We start from the raw sequence: 23,720 nt of genomic DNA, 5'->3' as shown, positions 1-23,720 counted from the left end.
CGATGCATCGAATGCCAGTCGATTCGAATGACATTAAATCTTCCCGTGTGACAGGGGTATAACCCATATCACGTGAATGGTTCCGGACATCTGCCAGCGTCGCGGCGAGTAGTAACTCAAGAAAATAATGAAGGAAAGGAAAAGTTAAACGCAATTGGCGTTTTCTCCGGCCGCAACTCGTTCCATGAGAGTACAGACCAGCTGAGTAACAGCCGCATCCCTCTCCTGGTCCCAGGATCAGCCTAAACAAAGAAGTTTGAACTAACAAAAGCAACAGCTATGCGCGTGACGGTTGAATACATGGTGACAACTGAACGCATCTCGAGTTAATCACGCGGGTGCGGAATCTATGAGAAAACTGTCCTTCACATTGCAAGAGATGCCGATAACTGCCGCCTTCTAAAAGGAGTGAAAAAGGCAGCATAAGGCTGACCGATGAACAGCTGCCAAGTCTCAACATTGATCTGGCGGCGCTTTAGGAATGTGTGAGGAGTGGTGGCGTGGGTGGGAAAGGGGGGGGGGGGGGGGTATGCCACTTGATATCGGGGGGGGGGGGGGGGCCGGGCCCCCCCGGGCCCCTCTTTGGGTACGTGCCTGCCTCCAAAGGTTACCTACAGGTCCGGATGGATCAGCGTGACCGGTGCAAGACCGCGTTCACGTCCCACAGAGGGTTATTTGAGTTTACTCGTATGCCCTTTGGTCGTTGCAACGGTCCTGCGACCTTTCAGAGACTCATGGACCGCGTCCTCGGGGAAGCAAAGTGGTCATACTGCATATGTGCTACCTCGACGACATCGTGATTTATTCACGAACCTTGGAAGAACACTTGGCCCATGTTGCCGATGTGCTCGAGAGGGTGAGGGCCGCCGGGATGACTTTGAATCCTGCGAAAGCCCAACTAGCGCAAACCCGAGTTCAGTTCTGGGGTTTACGCTGGGCGGAGGCTCCATTGAGCCGGACCGGGTGAAACTTCGGGTAATCCTCGATTTCCCCGCGCCCAAGGACGTACGTGGCCTTCGCCGCTTTTTGGGAATGGCCAACTTTTACCGGTCATTCATTCCGTCCTGTGCCCGAGTGCAGGCACCCTTGAGCAAGCTCTTGGGTAAGTCGGCTGCGTGGCAGTGGGGACCTGAGCAGCAGCAGGCTTTTTGCCAACCGTCTAGCGCCATTGCGGAGGCAGCGCAGCTTAGACTCCCCGACCTGACCAGACAGACCGTTCGTTGTCCAGACCGACGCGAGCGACCTGGGTTTAGGAGCAGTCCTCCTACAGGAATACGATGGTGTGTTGCAACCGTTGGGGGCCTTTGCCAGCCGCTCCTTGATTCCGGCATAGAGGAACTATTCCGCGACCGAGAATGAGTGCCTCGCTGTGTTGTTTGCACTACGTAAATTTGATGTCTACCTTGATGGGACGAAATTCGTAGTGCAAACGGACCACTGTGCGCTCAGTTGGCTGATGCGGCTCCGTGAGCCTGCGGGCCGACTGGCGCGCTGGGCTCTCCTGATACAGCGTTATGGCTTTCCAGTGCAGTATCAAAAGGGGAGCACCAACGTGGTAGCTGACGCGCTATCTCGTGCCCCATTGTCCACCAAGAGCATTCCTCCAGGTGTTACAGCCACTGCCGGTGCCTTTGCGCCAGCAAGCGTCGGGGGCGAAACGAGCGGAGAGAGAGGCGAGTCCGCAAGCGGGCAAACCTGTCATTCCGCTCTCCAGGCAAGCAGCGCGCCGCAAAACGAGCGAGCGGGCGAGCTTCTCGAAAGCGAACCCACGACGCCGTTGGCTGCAGTACTGAGTGGGGGCGAGACCAGACTCCCCTTTGGGAGAACTGGAATCGCATTCAGCAGGCAAGAGTTACTGAAGGCCCAGCAAATTGATTCGTTTGTCGCGGAGTGAGTGACGGTCTCAGGGAGATGGAGCGCCAAGACGCTGCTGGTAGTGCGGCGGGCGCAGGGGGGCCGGAACCAGCGTGTGGCGCTGGGTCCCCCGCGGATTCATATTTGCTGGATCACGACGGGCTCCTGCTGAAATACATAGCTACAGATGATGAGGCTGTGGACCCGTTTAAGGTGGTTATCCCCAAGAGTCTGAGAAGCGCACTGTTGCGATCATCTCATGACGGACCCTTAGCCGGTCATTTCAGTGGCTCCAAAGTATTTGCGAAACTAAGCCAAACTGTGACCTGGCCTGGCATAAAGCATGACACTTCTCGCTATTGCCGTTCCTGCCATGTCTTTCAAACGGTGAAATCAAGGGGTGGCATGTCGCCCGGGTTGATGAAACCAATTGACAGTGAGCGTCCGTGGCAAGTGGCCACCTACGATCTCATGGGGCCTTTCCCCAGGAGTAAGCAGGGGTTCACACTCCTGATGGTAGTAGTCGATCATTTTTCGAAGTGGCTGGAGTTGTTTCCGCTTCGAAAAGTGACGGCGTGAGCGGTGCTGGAGAGGCTACAGGGAGTTTTTTGTCGGTTCGGCTTTCCGAAAAGACTAATTACGGACAACGCGTCCTATTTCACCGCTCGGGTGTTTGGTGCTACGTGCCGTTCCCTGGGAATTAATCACTGCACCACGTCGCCCTACCATCCCCAGTCCAATTTGACAGAGAGGGTCAATAGAACCCTCAAACCTATGTTGGCGGCCTTTGCCCTGTGTCAAAAGGATTGGGCAGACCACTTGAGTGAGCTCGCATTCGCAATCCGAACCGCCGAGAATCGCTCGAATGGTTTTTCTCCCGCTTTCCTCAATTTTGGAAGGGAGCTGGCAAATCCGGTGACCAGTGTCATTCAATGTCCGCTCGGGGATGAGGAGGCGCCGGCAGACTGTTCTGCGTACGCTTCAGCACTTCAGGACAGGCTTTGTCGGGGTCTCTGTAGAGCAAGGCAGAGTTTGACTTCGGCCAGGTCCCAGCACAAGGCTCAGTACGACCGGAAGCATCGCCATCTTTCATTTAAGGTAGGTGATTTAGTCCTGAAGCGCAACCACGCTGTTAGCGACGCGAGCAAGGTGTTCTCAGCCTCGCTCGCTCCTATAAGTGGCTTGGTCCGTACCGAGTAGAGAAAGTTTGGTGTCCGCTCGCGTACTTGCTGAAGGATTCCCCTTCGGGAAAACTCAGCCATGCCCATATCGCCGACCTGAAAGCCTTTGCGTCGCGGTCCGACGAGCTCGCGCCGGTGCCCAGTGGCACCACCCGCAATCAACAGGGCACACCCGGGGCGAAGGACCGCATTCGGACCACGCACCGGTACAACCTGAGGAAACGGTCACCTGTGTGATATCGTGCCTCACGGCGGACTCTTTCCGCTACCGAAGGCCCTCAGTAATATTGCTTAGCCTCAGTGGGTTAGCTTCTTCGCGGCCAGTGCACGAAAAGAAGCTGGCCCCAGCCCAGCTTTCTGCTACAGTTGTTAGCAGTGTGTAGTAGCAATGTGCATTTTTAAAAATTTTTATTTTTGGGTACGCATGCTGAGTGTAATTATCGTTTTAATGTTTTAAGTGTACAGCTGTATAGTTCATTTCTTGTTACTTGTAGATAGACTTAATTTGAACATTCTTGTTTTCTTGTGTGTGTTTTTTTTTCTTTTCGTTTTCGTTTTTTTCCCTTTCTTTTTTTGCCAAGAAGGGGATCGGTAATTGGCGTGTCGGGCAGTGCGGGGGATGACAGTGATCCCTTTGACTCGTTGGTGTGGGAGAGAGAGAACCTTCGCGCCTGGATCGGCGCGGCGCGTTGTGGACGACGGGCGGCATGGTGAACGGTGAGGAGTGATGCGCACTACCACGAGGAGAGTGCGCGCGTGCGTGTGTGGGTGCGTGCGTGCGTGGGGGGTGGTTGCTCGTTGAAGCAAGCTGAAGGAGCCGCACCAACTTCATCGGATCGCCGCGGACACCGATGGTGGACGGGACCCTATGACATCACGCCAGGAGCTCGGCTCTCTGCAGTCGCCGACGCCGTGCGAACGCCCTGCAGCCGCCGCTGTGGCTGCTCATCCATCCTGCATACAGCGGCAGGGCCAGCTGACCTGGCAGTGTCCTGCTCCGTCCACCTGGAGTTCGGGACCACCACCACCACGAAAGTGGCACTCATCGGACTCACCAGCAACTTCGATGGAACAACGGTGAGCCCGTTCCTGCGTTAACTGGCCTGCAATCAAGCCTGCGCTCGCAACTCCCGCGACTTCGGCCAGCGCCCTAGCCACAGAACTATACGCGCCGCGTTCTCTTCGCACCCCCGGACATTCACCCGCGCTAGCAGCAGACCCCTTTGTTAATATTTCTTCCCCCTTTCGCGGCGTCATTTTTCTTGTATTTTAGAGTGTATTATTTTTTATTATTTTCCGCTATCCTTGTATGTATGTTTTTGTTCTGTGTGTGTACGCATAGTGCTTGCTGGGCTGAGGTAGGAATTAGCTAGTGCATGAAAGGCTCAGTTGTCTTTGGTGCGTTAGCCCCTACCAGCTTCTTCGCCAGACTGCAGGTAGGGGGGGCAATTAAGGAGAGGAGGATGTGGGGATTTGGGGAATTCGACACGCCATTGCGTGGGCGCATTTCACCCGTGTCTGCAATCCTTCTGCCACATCGTTCTCGCTCCGAACCAGTTTTCAGCGGTGGCGCTCCACTCGCGGTAGTTCCCGGTGAGGGCGGAGCTAGTGACGTCACGGAGCGGCCCCTGGTGGCTACTGCCGTGACGGTAGCGGCTCTCTTGCTCCTTGGGACGGCGCCCGGTACGTACATGCTTCGTATCGTCCGCCGACACCTTTGTGACTAGGACTGAGCTCACGCTCGGTGCCTTTGCCCGTGCGGGGAGCGCGTACCTCGTGTTGTTCCTATCCCGACGCTAAGCCGAAGAACGGGTGCCTAGTGCTCGCGCGAGGTCGTACCACGCCGAGCCGCACTCATCGGAGGCCCAAGCCGAAGGAGATTGCCCGAGCTCTCGCGAGTTGGCTCATCGGTTATCGCGAGAGCAAGTAACATAGCCGCCGGGACTTTTCCTAGTGGCGCGTCCCAGCTTGAACCTGTGCTCTCGCAGCGACGTGCTACAGGTGCCCCTAACTGTATTTTTCACCCTTGGTGTGGGACCGGGACCCCTTTGGTTCCCTGCCATCCCTGGACCGGGCGTTCGTGCAGTGTTGGGTGCCGTTGGAGACAATAAACGGTTTCCATCAACTTAGGGCATTACCGTGTTCTTGCGTGCGTCGCTCGGTAGCCCCTTGTGGCCTGAGCTCGCGCGCAGCGGCGCTAGAGGCTGACGGCTGACGCGGCCCTGTGGCTCGCTAAGCTCGAACCCGCGGTAGTCGGTACTCCTGTGAGACGCTAAGACTCCACAATTGATAACCACGTACCTACAGAGCACACGAAATGATTGCCATTCAGACGCTGTCAAGAACGCCATTTCCCGAGATGAAAGTGCAATCGAAAGAGAACTGACGAACGAGATATCAAACTTCCTAATGAAATCTGCCTCAATGTATTCACTTGTCAGCTGAGAACTATGTTTAGCCAGCACTTCGCTTTTTTCAAAGTAGGGTTTACACCCGTGGTCGCAGCAATGAATACCCAGATGACCTTGTACCGTGTTGTTCACATTGTTATGGTGCTCTCTGAGACAATCATTTAAGCACCTTCCTTTCTGTCCCACTTACTTTTTTCTACTAATAAGAGGAATCGCATATACCATGCCATTGATGCAGGGCACTAAACCCTTCCTGTGTTTCACAGTGAAATGGCCACGCCTGGCTTGTGAAGCCAACTTGCATAGCTTTGCTAGTTTTTCCGAAACTGAAAAAATCACCGGAACACCAGCGCGTCGCCCTACCCTCTTCAGTTTGTGGGACACATCATGTACATGCGCAAGTGCTGCAAGATTTTTTCTTTTCGTCTGGCAGACTTGGTGCTCTATCAGCTTCGGCGTGCTTGATTTGCTTAAAAAGCTTTTCCGCGACAGCTGATACTCAAGCCTTCGTGTGTCAGCGGGGAACCGCTGATACAACAACAGCGGTGAACCTGAGCATCAAAACTTTTTGCATCCATAGAATGCGGACATGACCTTCTGAGGGCACTGAAATAGCACACATTAACGATTCCTCTTTTGACTAATTTCGAATGTGCTTGCTAGAAAGAGAGAAGCGGTTTCCCGCTCGTTGGTTCGTACGTCCAGCACAAATGTCTAGTGGACATGCTCAGCCTGACGTCCAAAAACCTTGGACAGTTATTTTCGTGTAGCTCATGCGTCAGCTCTAACGTATACAGATTTTTGCTGAATACATCTAACAAGTTTCCTACAGCCTGCTCAAACACCTCCTCCAGGCATTCAATGAGAACTAAAATATCGTCTACATATCTACACACTTTTTCAACCGGGGTCATACCAAGAAAAGCTTTAATAATGCGGTCTTTATGTGCGAGGTAAATATCGCTGAGAAGAGGCGCAAGACATGGACCTATGCAAATTCCACTTTTTTTTATGTACTGGCTTTCCTTCCAAGAGACAAAGGTATATTTAAGATAAAATAACGACAATTCTAAGAACACACTAACCAAAATTCCTGTCTCGTTCTCGAATGCTATCAATATAAAGTTGTCTATGCATCCTTATACACTATGACTTGATGGATTCAAGTCACAAAGCTTTTTCGTTCGGAAGCACTTGTGGCAGAGAGTGGTTGACCAGGTCTGCGCCAGAAGAAGAGAGACGCACCACAAGCTTTTTTGCCATTGGCATCTCGGCTTCGCTAATAAGATTTCCAGGAGCTAAATTGCCCAAACAGTTTTCATTACGAAGAATTCTAGCAGAGTAGTTTTTTTTCATGAATGCGAACCTAGATGAGAGCAACTTTTGTAGTAGACTCCCCTTAAGACGAACTTGGTTAAGCAGCATTATAAGAACATATAACAACATATATAAAGAGGGATATAAGGAAGAGTTTGTAAACATCTGGTTGGTTCCCTATTAGCCAAATGGAATATACAACAGCTCGACACGAACCGCTGCGGAACCGGGCGATTAGGTTATGTCAAACTGCCACGGCAGCCGCCAGAGGCTCCTATTTGGTTCAGACAGAGGGCCGTATTGGCGAACTTGGAGAATGGGACTCTTCCAGATATATACAGAAGAAGCAAACTGTGTCTCTGTGGGCACAAACAGATGACGGCGAAAGCTGCAGTTCTGACGCGAAAAAGCGCAATTGAAAGGGTCTTCGAGATGTCTTTACAGACGGATTATTATGATGAGAACACTGCCTCTAGCGATGCTTACGCATGGTGCATATAAGGATGTTCTGAATCATCTCGTGCATTTTAATGCGATTAGCATTCTTTGCCTACTTTAGGCGTTTTGAATCTATCTATCTATCTATCTATCTATCTATCTATCTATCTATCTATCTATCTATCTATCTATCTATCTATCTATCTATCTATCTATCTATCTATCTATCTATCTATCTAATCTTCTTACGCCGACCCAGTGTTCTAAGTTGTCTGCCAGCTTGGGCCACTTGGCATGTGCTCGTGGTCGTGATGCCGTCACGTTTGTTACATCGTCGTCATTCCAACTTTGTAATCAGACTCTCGTGATGCCCTGGTCGTCACGCTTTCTACGCCAGCCGATTATTGTGTAACATCTTGGACCAATAGATATGTTCTCGTGATGGAGATACCATCATGGTCGTTGCATCATCGTCAATCGTCTCTCGTCATGTCGTCGTCGTCCCCCCATCGTCGTCAGGGCATCTTCGTCATACAGGCTTCATGATGCAGTCGTCATTACTCCATTGTCGTCATACACTCGTTGTCATCCGATTGCCCTCATACAGTTGTTATGCCATCGTCGTCATTGTGTCGTGGTCATGCAGTCGTCTTTATGCATTCGTTGTCACACCCTGGTCGTGATGCCATCGCGGTCATTTCATCGTCGTCATTTTCACTTCGTGATCCGACTCTCGTCATATGGTCGTCGTCATCAAGTCATCGTCGTCACGATGTTGCTTTACGGTCATCATCTCTTCAGTAACGTCATCCTATTGTCGCCATGCCAACATACTCAGGGCGACCTTGCCAGCGAGCGCCATAGCAACAAGGGAGGATACCGGATTAGGTAACATATAGTCAGAGCAACGCAAGTCTCAGAGCGAGAACTACAGATGTTTAATAAACTTGACTTCAGCAATCAATACGGCGTGTCTGCATTGCTCGAATGCTAATCGCATTTACCATCGACAGTGATCGTGAAATGAGTTCTACTGTAATTTTATTTCCTCTTACTCTTCAGGAATATCCACGATGAAGCCGGCCTTCGGTTTCTCCATCGAGGAAATCCTACGAGACACGCACTCCTCGGCCACACACCAGATATCTCTCAAAGGTGAGTCCTCCCCGCATCGCGTTCTTTTATGCAATACTCGTACGGAACTGAAGCCGAATTCATCATTCGCAAGCGAAGTTAGGCCATTGTTAGCGGCTTTCAGCATGCAGCTCTTACTGTCTTTGATCTTCCACATGAGAAACCAGGCGTGAGTTATAGTCTGTGTGCTCACGCCGGCCCACTATGTGCTTTCGTTCTTATACGGTGTCAGCAAGTGTCGATGAGTCTTCGTCGAACAAGATTTGCCCAAGGAGAACATACCGCAACTATATGGGAAGCAAGGCGCCAGATACGCGTACTAGGCCATAACAGGGATGTCCATCATCGTATTCCTGCTGCGACCATGACACCGGGAGAACGCTCCACGCTGCACTCGAGCAATGTGGGCCGTATGCGGTAACGTGCTTCTCATATTGCCCTAAGCTCTCAACTAAGCCAAAGTGTGTGTGTGTTTTCCCGGTAAGGACGTCTTAGTCGTGTGCTGTATCCTTCCATATGGTCGCTAAACAAGAACCGCGTTCTCCGTAAATACCAAAGAAAGCTTCGCTTGAACTAATTGCCAGAGCGCATGGGATCCGCACATTTTTTACCCCTTGCAAAGGTGTGATGCATAGTGTCGGTTCCCCACTGTGAAGTAATACTAGCTCGCCCAAGTCGTAGTCTTGGAGTATTACTAAATCCAAAGGAGCATTTCGGCGGTCTGTTTTCCCCATTATCTTTTCTCGCCTTGTACCTGCACCTTTTGATAATGTGCGCACGCTATCGCAGAGGTTGGCGTGAGCGGTGAGCACGAGGCCGACCACGAGCCCATGCCTCGCTACCCGTCCCAGGCGGTGGCCGAGCAGCTGCTGCTGCTGCCCCCGACGTCCTGCTACGGTATTCACCACCCATCGCCGCTCCCTGCCGGCCCGCCGACACATGGACTGCCCTTCGCAGCGGCGGCGGCAGCGTGCTGCGGGGGATGCATGTCGCTGCAGCTGCTTTCGTGGGGCGTCTGCCAGCCTCTGACCGCGGCGGCGTTACCGTCAACCGCTGCCGCCGCCAGCCTGCCAACGCAGCCGGCAAAGGTATGGTAACCAACACCGAAATGGAGGACTCCTGCATAGAGAATATCTTCTGTTGCGAAGTGAATTTGTCTCTTGTGAATGGGCGTCGCGTGTACAAACTAGATACGACGATGGGACCGGTATTTTGTAAGCAGTCACCTTGTGCACGTTAGTGCATTTTCCTTTTATCGTTCATATGCTAATCAGTCAACATTTATTGCCTACATTCATACTTACTTGCATAATTGCGTAATCTCGGATGTCAAATTGAGCATCAGGTTCAAAAACATCATATTCAGGATTTCCCAGCTCGCCACATTTTACCCTGTGTACGGAGGAAGCGGGCGGAAAGTGTGGAAAACGTTTAATTGGGCAGATTTACAAAGTACGCTCACATTGTACAAGGCTGAAAAACCCCAGCTCTCCGCTCTTGTGCGGAAAAACGTCCAACGGCTCTCAGGGTTTCTTGACCTTGTTTCTGAATACAGCTGTGTTTAGAGCTGAAGCTCACATCCCACCCCACCTAGAATTCCAAGTCCACTTGGAAAAGAAAAACTACTCTTGCATTGAGAGGTCATAGTCTTGTAGATGTCGGGGTTGTGTGCGATGACGCAGGGGTCGTCGACTTGGAGGGTGGGCCGAGGCTTCATCTGCGGGTGAAGGTGAGGTATGTGCATCTACGAGTTCAGCGGAGGCGTGAACAGGGACGTGGTCCTCGGGCGGCGACTCAGCCGAGTCTGGAGCAGGGCGTTCATGTCCCTTAGTCGGCTGGGTCAGGACTGAGTCAAAGTATGGTGGACGATACTTCTTCATCGGGCTTACATGAACAACTCGAGTATCTTATCTAGACATTGTGGAGTCGGTAATTACCTGTCAAACGCCGTAGGTGACTGGAGTGTGCTTGCGTGTGACTTGGTCTAAGCCTTTGAACTTGGGAGCAAGCTTTTCAGATCCCTGTAGGATAGGCTCTTGCCATCGTACTTATACAAAGTCGCCAATGTCAAATGATGCATTGCAGTGGGTCCTGTCATATATTGTTTTTCGAGTTTCGTGCGCTTGTTCCAAGTTGCTGACTTCATCGGTTCGCCGGTCTGGCAGTGTTAGGAGCTTTTTGCTGAGGTTAGAGGCTTGATGTGGGTGGTATTTTTGATGTGGCAGCTTTGGTATGAACCCAAAGAAAAGTTTTAAGGGCGAAAAGTCAGTGCTTCGATGGTGGGTTGCACTAACAGCGAAAGCGGCTTCTTCTAGTTTCGTGACCCAAAGTGACTGATCACCATCGCACAGTTTCCGAAGTACCGTCACAAGTGTTCCATTGGCACGCTCAACAAGTCCGTTGCTGGCAGCACGGTATGCTACTGAAAAATGCATGTTCACACTCTGCATTCGCATGAAATTCTTGAAGTGGTGAGACTCAAATGACTTGGCATGATTGGAGAGACAGTCGTCAGGGGCTCCAAATCTGTAGAACAACGAATGCAATTGTTTCAGCACATCTTTGGTTGAGGTTGTGGGCACCACTGCTGGGACGATCTATCTGGTTGTGAAGTCAATGATGTTGAGGATGTACTTCTCTTCTGTTCCTGGAACACCATACTTCGCTGAAATGACTCCGTACCTCGACTCTTGGTCTACATGTGGTAGGCTGTTAATACGAGGAGGCTGCGTCATGCGTGCGGTGTACTGGAACGTAGATGGTCGAGCACGCTGTGAGGAGTTCACAGTAGTGTCAGTTGTGGCAGTAGCACTCTGGAGCTGGGGGCGTCCCGGCTGTCTTCCGAATTGCTCTGCTGACTGCGGAGATCAGATCAGGCGGGCGTGGTCCAATGCCCTATCCACATCAGATACAATGCTGAGGAAGTCGTCCACGGTACGGGGTCACTGAACAGCGATGGATATTGCTACCTGGTCATCACGAATGCCTTGAACGAGGTATCCGATGCGTTTCTTGTCAGTAATGGAAACTGGACAGCGTGACATGATCTTGAGCTTTGCAAAGGTGTACTGCTGCAGGCTCTCTCCGGTTTTTTCTGTGAGGGCTGTGAACTTCTGTTGCTACTGTATGATCGAAAGTTGCTTGTTTCTTGGAGCCTGGCCTTCCAGAAGGATCAGGGGGTAAGCTGTCGCCCTGTTGAGGCATGCCAGTCTGCTGCGACTCCACGTAGCTTTCCTTGCGCGATGGTGAGGAGAGTTGGGTCTTACCATGATGGAAGTCGTTGAATGCGCTCAAGCTCTTCTATCCAGTGCTTGAAAGTAAGAGTGCCACTTCCGTTGAAGGTAGGCAGCGAAGCTGAGAGGTCTGGTAGCGTTGTCACGTGAACTGAGTTCGCGTGAGTTGCTATCGTGGTGATCATAATGGTCATGTTCTGGTGAAGAAAAGCTGCCATGCGCTGCATGTTCTCTGTTAGGTCTGACGTGAGGTTGGCATGGCAGGGAATGACATCGTAGGTGCTGGCATGGTCGGAAACGACGTTGAAATTGCGGGCACGCATGGCGCGGGTTCGTGGTTTGGCCATGCGTCTTGCGCGGTATCAACCAAAGTGGGTCGATTAGTTCCTCCTTGTTCCCGGTTGTGGAGAGGTTTCGGCGTTGCAGCTTAGTTTTACTCAACTGTGCATTCAAGGTGGCGAGGTCTTCTGCGGTGGCAACACGCCAGTTGGTGAACGACATCGTTGTTGAACGTGGGGCTGAGTAGGCTTAGGAATGGTTTGTCGTTCAACAGCGCTCAGTCGAGGGCACGACGATTTCCTTGGCGGGCGAAGTGGCTGTGGCAGGTTGCGGATATCGACGGCGCCATGTGTGAGCGAAGGAAGCAGGCGGAGAGGGTGGAAAACATTTAATTGGGCAGATTTACAAAGTACGGTCACATTGTACGAGGCTGAAAAACCCCGGCTCTCTGCTCTTGTCGGGAAAAACGTCCTACGGCTCTCAGGGTTGCTTGACCTGGTTTCTGAATACACCTATGTTTACAGCTGAAGCTCACACCCCAGTTATTTTTTCCTCGTTTCAAAGCTGTGGTGCAACACTCGAAAATAATATACGAAGTGCAAACGGGCGCACGTGTTTCGCGCGCGTGACACCAGCGTTCTGAAAAGGCCGCGTTTCAAATGATCCACACTACTGAATGGCTGACGTCTATTTGACGGCGATCGGTGCACTATGCAAACAAAGGAGTAGGAGGAAATAAGTTTATTGTGTGCCCTGCGACTTGGTGGGGAGGGCCAAAGGCCCCGCCTACAAAGGACAAAAAAAAATGCTGGCTCTGCCGTACTCGAGAGTAAATGTAAGCATGAAATGGCAAACCGTAAAAGACATTGGTTGGATATGGTACTATCCACAATCTTAAAATCGGTGTAGTGCATGTTCCCAACGTCACTTCCTACCACACTACATCGCACCACGCCATACCGTGCACTGGTCCACAGGGACACAGCCCAAATAGAAGGAAAAAAACGGACTGAAGGCCGCACGACACGCAGCGAAATACGCCAGAGAGACGGAGTGCACTACCAAGCGAAAAGAATAATTAAATTCTGTGGTTTTAGGTGCCAAAACCACGAGTTGATATTGAGGCACGTTGTAGTGGGGTAATGCGGATTAATTTTCACCACCAGGGAATATTTACGTTGTCCCAATGCACAGGACACGGGCTTTCTTGCATTTCGCCTCTATCGAAATGCAGCCGGTGCCGCCGGGATTTGATCCCGTGTCATAACCTCTAAACGACCGTGGCGGGCCGAAGCGCCTAAAGGAGGCGCCACGCAGCGTGCCGCTATCTCTCTAGATGACGCAAAACCCGCGCCGCGGAACTCGCGGGCCGCTGGCGTTCAGCGCTCAGCGCCCAAAGATGACCACTAGTTGTGTAGTGCACAGTATCTGCCTTTTGAACGTCGCTATTGGAAATGACAAATAAAACTTCAGCGTACGAAGAGCTACAGCTTGAGTGAAATTGTGAACAAACATTAGGAAGAACTCGAAAGCAAGATTTGTGTAACTTGTTTGGGCAGGAATTAGCCTATGTAATGCGGTCCTGTACAAAGGGTTGCGGGCCAGAGACCGCATTATTTTGTTTTTACAGGTTCCCCGGGTAACGGCTCTGGCTTTTTTCCTCAATGTTGAAGGCTGCCGTCAACGGGAGCCAAAGCATTTCATGCTTAAGATTATCAGGATGGTAACGAAGTCACAACGCTGCTGTCTTAGTGACCACGAAAACGGTGTTAAAACGTCTATTTGAAAAAGTCGCAGTTTCCTCCGAAAGGCGAAGTTTGCAATCGCAAATTATTAGACAGCTGTACGAAGTAAGGTTCGCAGTTTTATCGGCCGTACAAATTCCGGTACGCATTCGCTTACTAATAAAATTAACAAGCATGGTGCACGTGCGTACGGGCAAACATAAACACATCTCACTTGAACACTGCGAGCGCTCGTTGTCAAAACAATAGCGGGATGAAGAGCAATAACAGCGGCAAGAGAATTCCCCTTCGTGCTGTCTCCCTTCAACGCGAACTAGGCGTGACAGAGCCCAGCCTACACGATGCTATCAGCTATCTGGGGTCGCCTAGCCATAGAAAAAGAAATTCAACAAGAGGGGACACTCGGCGAAAACTGGCAACAGGAAACACGTCACGACTAATGTCAACCCCATCCGTTAGTTGACGCGAGCATCTGAAGAAAAGAACGTGAAATGAACTTACAGACAACGTTTTATTATTTTCCCGCTAAAACTAAACAGTTTTGCGTATAAATGAACTTATACTTCGCGGCTTACTTTTCTTGCGTCACCTAGCAACAAGCTAGCGGCAAGGCCAGACGAGCCATATACAATGAGCCATATGCGTGCGTCATTCGCCAGACATGCCGCCGAAGCGAGCGAAGCCGGCTGCGCATGTGGAGCTCGCCTGCGCAATTGAAGCTCGCCTGCACAGCGACCCGTCTGTTTTGGATGTAGCCCGTTTGTTGGGCTCGCGAGATTTTCTTCCTTTCTGTCTGCATTTCGACACGGCACCGCTGCACTACTGGACTACAGCAAGGTGAGGAATTTTGTTTGACAGTCTGCGACGCACTTCAAGCACATTAGGCTTGCTGCACAAAACTCAACCTATATAGTGGCACAGTTATCGAAAAACAGCTCCGCCGTCCAGGCCTAGTTAATTTAAGTTAATTACTCGTACTGGGAGATGCTTGTGACGCTTTCTATAAACCCCAGCATTATTATAACTTATTCCGATAGTTTTTGGGCACGCTCGCCGCACCTGGCTTTGTGACGAAAAGCACCTCGGCCGTGTGACGCAGTTTCGCGTGTACTGAATCTTACCGGGACAAGTTTTGGCGTTTTCTATGACACCAGACATTATTGTAACTAATTTCATTACTTTTGGGGGTACTTTTCAAGCACAGTGGCCGCGCTCGGCGTAGTGGCGCAGTTAGCGAAAAGCAGCTCGGCTGTGTGCCGCACTTGGTTTCGCGTGTACTGAGTCTTACTGGGAGAAGTTCCTGATGCATTTTCTGACCCCAAAAATTATTGTAATTCATTTCGTAACTTTTTGGGATACTTTTGAGGCATGCTCGCCACACGTGGGGGTGTGAAGCTGTTAGCAGAAAAGCAAGCCGGCCGTGGTGACAGTTTTGCATGTACTGAATTTTAGAGGGACAAGGTTGTGACGCATTTGATAGCCCTGCAACAACATATACCTTCTTTCGCTACTCACGCTTGTCAAAAACGCGACGAGCGATTGCCAAGAGTGATAACACGGGAGTGTATTGCTTGCACCGGCAGGACGCGTAAAACATAAGGCCGAGGAGCTCAAGACCTTTACAATTTTCACTTCCGACCGACAGAAAACAGGCTTTGCACCCACGAATTTGTCTTGAGTGCGACTATAGAAAGCATTCTGCGAGCGTGTAACATGGCCTGGCTGAGAGCCTGTGTTGTGGCCACCTCTGTGTACTTGGCGTGCCATCGCGTCCACTGAGGCCAAGTTGTTTTGGAAACGCGCAGTCACCCGTGTATTTGTGCTCTTGAATTGCAGGAAATAATGTCCGGGAAGGGAGGGATGCTTAAAAATTGCTTGTTTTCTTCATATTTTATGGCATTGTTCGGGAGGAGTCTATTTGCTACGAAATGTATGTAAAAGTGAATTTATTTGTAATGCCACTCCTTCACCACTTACGCACGTTTGGCCTCTACACGCAATGCTCCTATTAGGTCAATATACCAAAATGATACATGCTTGTAATTTGCTTTTTTTTTCAGCTGATGGCATCCGGTGGAGCTTCGTACGGCAACGACTGCTGCTTATATCTGGTGCCATAACTTTGGATGAATGCAGAAGCCCACAAGGAGCATTTATATAGAGCAAAATTAACATTTCCTCATTTCAGAAGACGTCTTGCGTTTTCTTTACGAAATGGCACGTGACACATTCCGTGGAGGCTTGCAAATATCGTTCGCAACCATTTTTATTAAGTAATAAGCTGGCGTTCAAAACGCGTGTGCCCAAAACCGGAAGGTGTTAATCCCATCCGCTTGGTGCGCTACAGTCAATTCGGCCGCTGGGCTCTATGGGACTGTCCCCTCTTGTTCAATCTTTCTCTATGGCCCAGCCTTTGAACCCATCGCAGATTGCCTCCAAAACAGAGCGGGAGCAGCCACGCTCATCCGCCACTGCCGAAATAGAAGAAAAGATGCGCACTAACCTGGCCCCTTCCTTCCTCCCACGCCTTCCACGCCTGCGCACGCGAGCAGACGCCGCCGTATCAAGCCTCCGTCCTTCCCGGCTGACCCTCGTACATACACGGCGCGCGGCCATGATCATATCGCAGTTGGAATTTACACGGAACCTCACGAGGACGTAGACGGTAGTGCCGGAAATGCGCCTGAAGTGTCCATGTAATCGCAATACTAATCATAACTACCACCCCTATGAAGTATATAAGCGACACGGCGACGACGTAGCTGATGGTTGCTGCTACGAGCGAGCGGCCCCGTCACGTTGTTCACTAGAGCATTGCGCACCAGCTTAGAACGGCGATAATACTAGGGAAGCGGAGCAAAAAAAAATTTAAGAATAAGGTAAACAAGCGACGCCTGCTTGCCAGTAGCAGCAGCCAAGAGCTATGCCGCCGCCTTGTCAGTTTTACCATAGAAAAAGAAATATAACAAGAGTGGACACTCGGCGAAAAGTGGCAACAGAAATACGTCAGGCTATAGTGAAGCCAACGTTGAAGCCATTAACAATGATTTAACAATGATCTATCGTCATTTATTGCAACTTTTTTTGTTGATTTTGAGCACCGTTCGGTCCAGTCAAGTTGGGATATACTTGTAGACCCAGTACGCCTATTAACTGAAAAGTACATTCCTAATCGCGTCATCACTTCAAATCTAGAATCCCCTTGGTAGAACTCTTATATAAAGCGCCTATCTAACAGAAAAAACCGTCTGGATCACTTAGCTGAACCATCTGCAAGTAAAACTACTTGGGAAACCTATAACGCTGCCAGTCACGTGTACGCAACTGCACTAACAAATGCTAAAGACAATTACTTATCCCATACATTACCTGGCAGGCTTACGACATATATAGGAACGTTTTGGCGCGTCATTAACCCGTCTTCTCATAGCTCCATCACCTTGAAAGACGGGTCAGGTGAAGTTATTCCAAGTGAAGCTTGCGCAGACATTCTCAATGAATCCTTCGCACACAATTTTTCCACTTCATTGAACATTGATTCACCACACACAGAACACCACAACTATCTCATTATGCAGCCCATAGCTCTTGACATCGCTGGTATTGCTAGGCTGATTGATGATTTGCATTTAAACTCAGCTCCCGGTTATGATACCATTAATAGTAAATTTTTGAAAAGCACTAACACATTCAGTTCTGTAATACTTGTTAAAATTTTCCAACAGACAGTAAACACTTGTACTCTGCCTGCTCAATGGAAAATAGGGACGCTGGTTCCGCAGCATAAATCTGGTAACAAAAGTTCACCCCTGAATTACCACCCGATTTCGCTTACCAGCACCTGTTGCAAACTTCTTGAACATGCGATATTAACTAATCTCGTTAACTTTTTTGACTCGAACTCATTTTTGACCTCAGTTCAACATGGTTTTCGCGAAACATTCTCATATGAAACCCAACTAATATCTTTCACTCATAGATTACACTGTATTTTAGATCGTGCTTCCTGTGGCGACTGTGCATTTTCGACTTTAGCAAAGCGTTCGACATGGTTTGCCACAAACTGTTGCTATTAAAGCTGAGTCTTTTAAACCTTGACAGTAACCTGCTGAAATGGATTGAGTATTTTCTTAGTAACCGTTATCAATTTGTTACTGCGAATAATTATGATTCATCATTGACTTGCGTTTGTTCTGGTGTGCCTCAGGGATCAGTACTAGGGCCCCTACTTTTCCTGATTTATATTAATGACCTACCTTCTTCATTGACATCCCACATTCTCTTGTTTGCTGACGATTGCGTGATATATCGTGAAATAATTACTAACGATGACACTAATGCTCTTCAGTCTGACTTGGACTGTGTGATTGATTGGTGTAGCACTTGGCTTATGGAACTTAATATTAATAAATGTAAAGTTATGCGCGTGCATAGGAACACCAGTACTCTTCCTACTTACTATCTAAATAAAATTCTACTAGAACCCATGAACACATACAAATACTTAGGAGTTCATATAACAGCAAAACTAACCTGGAACATTCACACTGAGTACATAATAAGTAAAGCTAATAGCATGCTCGGTTACTTACGCCACAAGTTTTCCAAAGCACCACCATCCTTAAAATTACTACTTTACCAGTCATTAGTGCGTCCTAAATTAGAATACGCTGCAGCTGAGTGGGACCCCATACCATGAAAACCTTATTTCTTCACTCGAGCCTGCTCAAACTAACTCAGTCCGATTCACATTTTCAACTTGTAACCGTACCGCTTGCGTAACATCAAAGAAGGACAATCTATCTCTTCCATCACTTGAATGGAAACTTGAAACTTGAAACATCTCGTAGAACAATAGCACGTTTGACACTGTTTCAGACATTTTATTATCATTCCTCCCTTCACAGTAACTTCATTTCTCAGTGATTACCTGTCGAGCCGCATCGATCATCGCCATAAGGTCGAGCTTCAAACAGGCAACACTAACACTTTCAGTCAATCTTTTTTTCCCAGATTATCCCGGCAGTGGAACCACCTTCCCTGTGAAATTGTATCTATTGTCGACAACAAACTCTTTCGTAAGGCATTAGCTAACATTGTATAATTAGAAATTATTAGCGTGTTATTTCATTTACTTGCCGTACTTGCAACCGACTAACGGCGACACTGGTTAACATTGTACTAACAGGAATTATCAAGGTCCTATTTTGTTTATATGATCTGTCCTACTTACATACATTAGGCAAGATATTGCACAGTATCGTATAATTAGGAATTACTAATACGCTACATTGCTTATTTTCCTGATTTCATTGTTGTGCTTCCCGTTTTCGCACTCCCCTCTGTAATGCCTTCAGGCCTTGAGGGTATCATAAATAAATAAATAACGCCAATCGTCCGCTGCAATCGTCCGCTGTTGGTGTATTCTGTGGTTCGTTGTTGACGGCGAATTTCAGCAAGCATGTCATCCGCGAAACTGTAGCCTTCGCGGAGTTTGTTAAGAATATCAGCAGGCGATGCTGGCGTGCTGCGTAACTGGCTGCATAGGCGGCTATCGGAACGATGTCGGCAGTTCGGCGCGCCACTTTTTCTGTGCTCCCAGCAATGCGACGCTTCGCTCGGCGTGGAACAGAGCGTTTCCTCGTGCCGACCGCGAACTTTCTGCGAAATCCACGGCACGTGCTCGTGTGCTGCTCCCGCGAACGTCGTCGTCTTCCACAGCAGGCTGCATTGCCGTTCATCATTCCAGCGTAGAATTTCACTTCTCTTCGGTCGTCGTACTGGGAAGGCCGCGTGTACGGGGGTATGAGCCATTGCTTAAGGGAGTATGAGCCACCCAGTCTTATGTAACGGATATATTTAATTTTGAGGAAATTATTTTCGAAGAATCACAAGTGGCAAATAGCGGGTGAAGGCTGCTAACCACGCCGCCGAGCAAACTCGAGACATCGAACGCAAGCGACAACGGCGGACTGCGGGCATACCGTCAGTGACGTCGTTCTCTCTGTCGCAGCCGATTGTGTGTGTAACCTCTTAATTGAGAAATACTTTAATGAACCCTCGCGATTAAACCAGGGATAAACACAGGGGCCGCAGGTTTCAGATTCGCTGGTTAATCATCTTCACGGAGTGGAAAAGCCGACGATTTTTTTTTGTGTGTGTGTGTGGCTTGTGTGTTCAAACACTGACCTCATCTTTTTGTAGCGCTTCTTTCGCGTGGTGAGACGCTTCGGTGGGGATGAAGATCATCCTACAATCACGCACTTTGACCAGATCTTCAGGCTCCTGAGCCTAACCTGCGTGAAACGTTAAGACGACAGGAAGAAACACAGCTTCTGCGCTTCACTGTATGCGTTTCTTCCTTTCGTGCAGTTTACGCTTCTTTCAGTACCAGCCAACTGGCCCGATAAATCTTATTGCTGTAGGTGGATACCGCTATCTGATGGTATCACTAATTCAGACAAGGGAGAATGCCAGCGAGCGTAAAACACGCGCAAACCGCCCGTCCGCACGAACCCAAGGCTGCGGCGATGGGCCTGCAGAGAAGCTTGATAGAACGGAGCTGCCATCTGGCGGCTCTCACAGAAGTGGCGACAGCGGCTGTAGGCGCGCGGGCGGAGAGTTTTACAACTGCAGCTAGTCTAGTAACGTTGGTATAGGTTGCGTCTGTATAAGAGGACACCCACAGCGAGGTATTGGACGTTGCAAACATTTTAAAATAATGTGAATTTAACTCCAAAGAGTCATTAAAAGCTCCTCCTGGTCCAGACCTATCGCTAGCGTGACTGCTATGACGTGACAACGGAGGAACGAAAATATTGACGTCATAGCACATAAGCACAGAAATGTGACCTATGGTCGGCCAAAACAGTAAACGGACCACGGCCTAGGTGGCCGGAGCGGCTGCGGGGCCGCACCGGGGCGCTGCCATTTCGCTCCGCGTAAAGCCCCTCAATCTCCCAAAGTAGCGCCATTCACTTCCCTCCTCCTCCGCTCGGCGAGGCCTCGACGGTGGCGCCGCCGGCGGTGGGCCTGCCGTAGCAGACGACGGCTAACACGCTTCGGGAGGAAATCCGCGGAAAAGTTCGTTCGAGTCCTGCGGAGCAGTTTTTTCAATCTAGATCTTGCTTTGTCAGTCGGTAACTGGCCTTAAGAATGTCGTGTCGGATTTGCGGAAGAAATAGAGAAAAGCACCATTATTCAAGGCGTATTTAAGGCGTAAAGCGCGCGCACGTTGAAAGTTCGTGTTGCTGAAACACGACACAAGCACGCGGTGTGCTCAGACACGCGAGTAATTACCAGAGTTTCAGGTTTTGACAGCGCGAAAGTATGTGCACGTGGTTTCGTAGGTTAATTTACGTACCTGCAGGATGCTTTTGTTCGGCCGGCGCGTGAGAGATTCCGACTGTCTGCGGTCAGCAATGCCTGGCAGCAGGGCCGTTTCTGTTCCGCGCCTTTTACAGATGTACGTAGGTCATGCACAGGTTGTGGTGGCCATGAGCAACGTTTTCACACATAGGCGGTATAGATAATTTTAACAACGTACCAGCATATGAAATTGTTATTTATTTATTACAGTGCAAATGGTTAGAATTTGATAGAAAAGAAAGAAGGAACTTGATGGGACAACTGGAAAGAGGTTCAGAAAATAATTATCCCCCTCCCTCATTGGCACCAGCAACACTTTTGTTGAAGTGCTAATTTTATCTCTGTATACTACGTGCGTCTGTATTCTTTTGCGTTGCAAGTTTTCACAAGGAAGCAGTGTTGCGTTAACTGGAACAGTCAAGGCACACAAGACAGAAGAAAAGTTGATTCTTGGGTTTCACATCCCAACACCACGATCTCATAAGGCACGCCATAATGGGGGCTCTGGATTAATTTTTTTTGCAGCTGGGGTTCTTTAACGCACCCCCAATGCACTGGACACGGGCCCGTTTTGACACGGGCGTCAAAAGAAGAGGTTGGAGGAGCCGTGTCACTTCACAAAGCCGCGCGTTCTTTGCCACTTGCTCGAAGTCAGCCCGCCCGATCTTGTGAATCCACACTTTTCTTCGCTTTGCGTTGCGCCCGGCGGATGGTAAAACAAAAAGCTTTTTGCCGTCACTGGGTCTGTTGTGGCAACCGTAGGCGCAGCAGCACGGCATCGCAATTAAGCACTCGGCCCTAACACATTGTATAAAACTACCGCGCTCCTTCAAACCGCCTGCCGTACTTAGTCGCGCAGGCCCAAGAATGGGGGTCGCAGGCCCAAGATTGGGGGTCGCAGCGCGCTGGAAAGAAAAGATATACAAAAGCGCGGCGCCTGCTCTGCGCCGGAAAGAAAAAAATATACAAAAGCGCGGGGCCCCCTTTCACGTGACACAGATTGGCCAATGGGGGAGCGGAAGAGGCTGGGGCGACAGGAGGAGTGGAGGAGGAAGCGCCTGGGTGAGCGTGGTGGCGGAAAGATCTAAGAATGGCGCTACTTTTGGAAAATTGAGGGGCTTTAGCTCCGCGCGCTGACGGCGCGAGTGCCGAGAATGACGCCAGACTTCGCCCTCACTCTCGCGCGGGGCCTCATCACGCTTGATAACTTTCTAGTGCGCCGTTCGGTTGCTCTGTTGGTGACGGTCGCGACGAAGGCGACCGTGGATCGCCGATAGTCCAGCACAGGGTGCTGTCGTGCAGCAGCGGGCGGCTGCGGTGCATCAAACCTCGGCACTGAGAAGGAACGAAGACCCGTTCTCATTGTTGTTTCGCTTATATTTGCATTATCTTTCATATTAGCGGATGCCACCGGCGTCCACCGCTGCTCAATTTTCGGCAACATTACGGTGACGCGCGCTCTTTCACGCCAGCGCGATAAGTTACAGGCGCCAAGCTTTACGGAGATAACTTTTCTGGCATCGTCTGCAGCCGTGGGTTCAACATTTATATCAGCGACGCCTCTGAAAACTGCTTTATTTAGCTACTGCAATGCGTAGGTCGTTATGAAGCTTTACAAATGTGCGGCCAGGAACAGATAATTGGGAAGACGAATAACTAGTCAGTCGTGAAAGTTTATTCACGGAAGTATTCCATGGCTTGAAGGACACCTCAGTGCGATGAAAAGTTGCCGTCGACCGCGATGACTTGGCTTACTTGCCTTGGCATCGAGACGTAGAGCGCCGCCGCTGCAGCTTCGCCTGGCTTCGCACGTCCGCGCAGAGCTTCCCGCTCTCTAACTTATCGCGCCGACATGAAAGAGCGCGCGTCACCGTTATGTTGCCTAAAATTGAGCAGCGGTGGACGCCGGCAGCATGCGCTAATATGAAAGATATTGTTAATATAAGCGAAACAACAATGAGAATGGGTCCACGTTCCTTCCCAGTGCCGCGGTTTGATGCCCCGCAGCCGCCCGCTACTGTACGCCTGCGCCATGTGCTGGACTACCGGCGATTCACGGTCGCCTTCGTGGTGACCATCAGCAGCAGAGCAACCGAACCATAGAGAAAGGAATACAACAAGAGCGGACACTCCCATAGAGCCTAGCGGCCGAATTGACTGCAGCGCACCAAGCCGTGGATGTTAAAACCTGAAGCACACTTTCGGTTTTGTGCGCGCGCGTTTTGAATTCTAGCTGGCGTGCGTCACGCCGGCTCCGTTTCTTTTTTTTTTTGCTTTTGCAGCAAATATTTATTTACATATCTTATATTTAATAAATATTTATTTGCAAATTATTTTATTAAGTAAAATTGATTGCGAACGATCTTCACAAGCCTCCATTGAATATGTGACACGTGCAATTTCATAAAGACGCAAGGCACCTTGTGCAATGTGGAAAAATTAACGTTTATTTTATTCTTTGTAAATGCTCGTCGCGGGCTTTTGTGAATTGGTCCAGCGTTGTGGCACCAGGTAAGCAGCAGTAGTTTCCGCAGGAAGCTCCACCAGACGATGTGAGCTGAAAAAATTACAAGCGTTATTTTGGTATTAACATCTAAGAATAATGCCTGTAGAGACGAAGCGTGCGAAAGTGGTGAGTGGGCGGCATTACGAACAAAAGCAGTTCGTATTTACACACACGGAGTAGAAAATACCCGACTCATCCCAAGCAATACCGTACATACCACAAACACATTCTAATTCCAAGCATTCCCCTCTTCC

The sequence above is a fragment of the Dermacentor albipictus genome, unplaced genomic scaffold (assembly GCF_038994185.2).
Source record: "Dermacentor albipictus isolate Rhodes 1998 colony unplaced genomic scaffold, USDA_Dalb.pri_finalv2 scaffold_21, whole genome shotgun sequence".
Lineage (NCBI taxonomy): Eukaryota > Metazoa > Arthropoda > Arachnida > Ixodida > Ixodidae > Dermacentor > Dermacentor albipictus.
The sequence above is the reverse complement of the archived record's forward strand: the minus strand, read 5'-3'. Positions refer to the sequence as shown.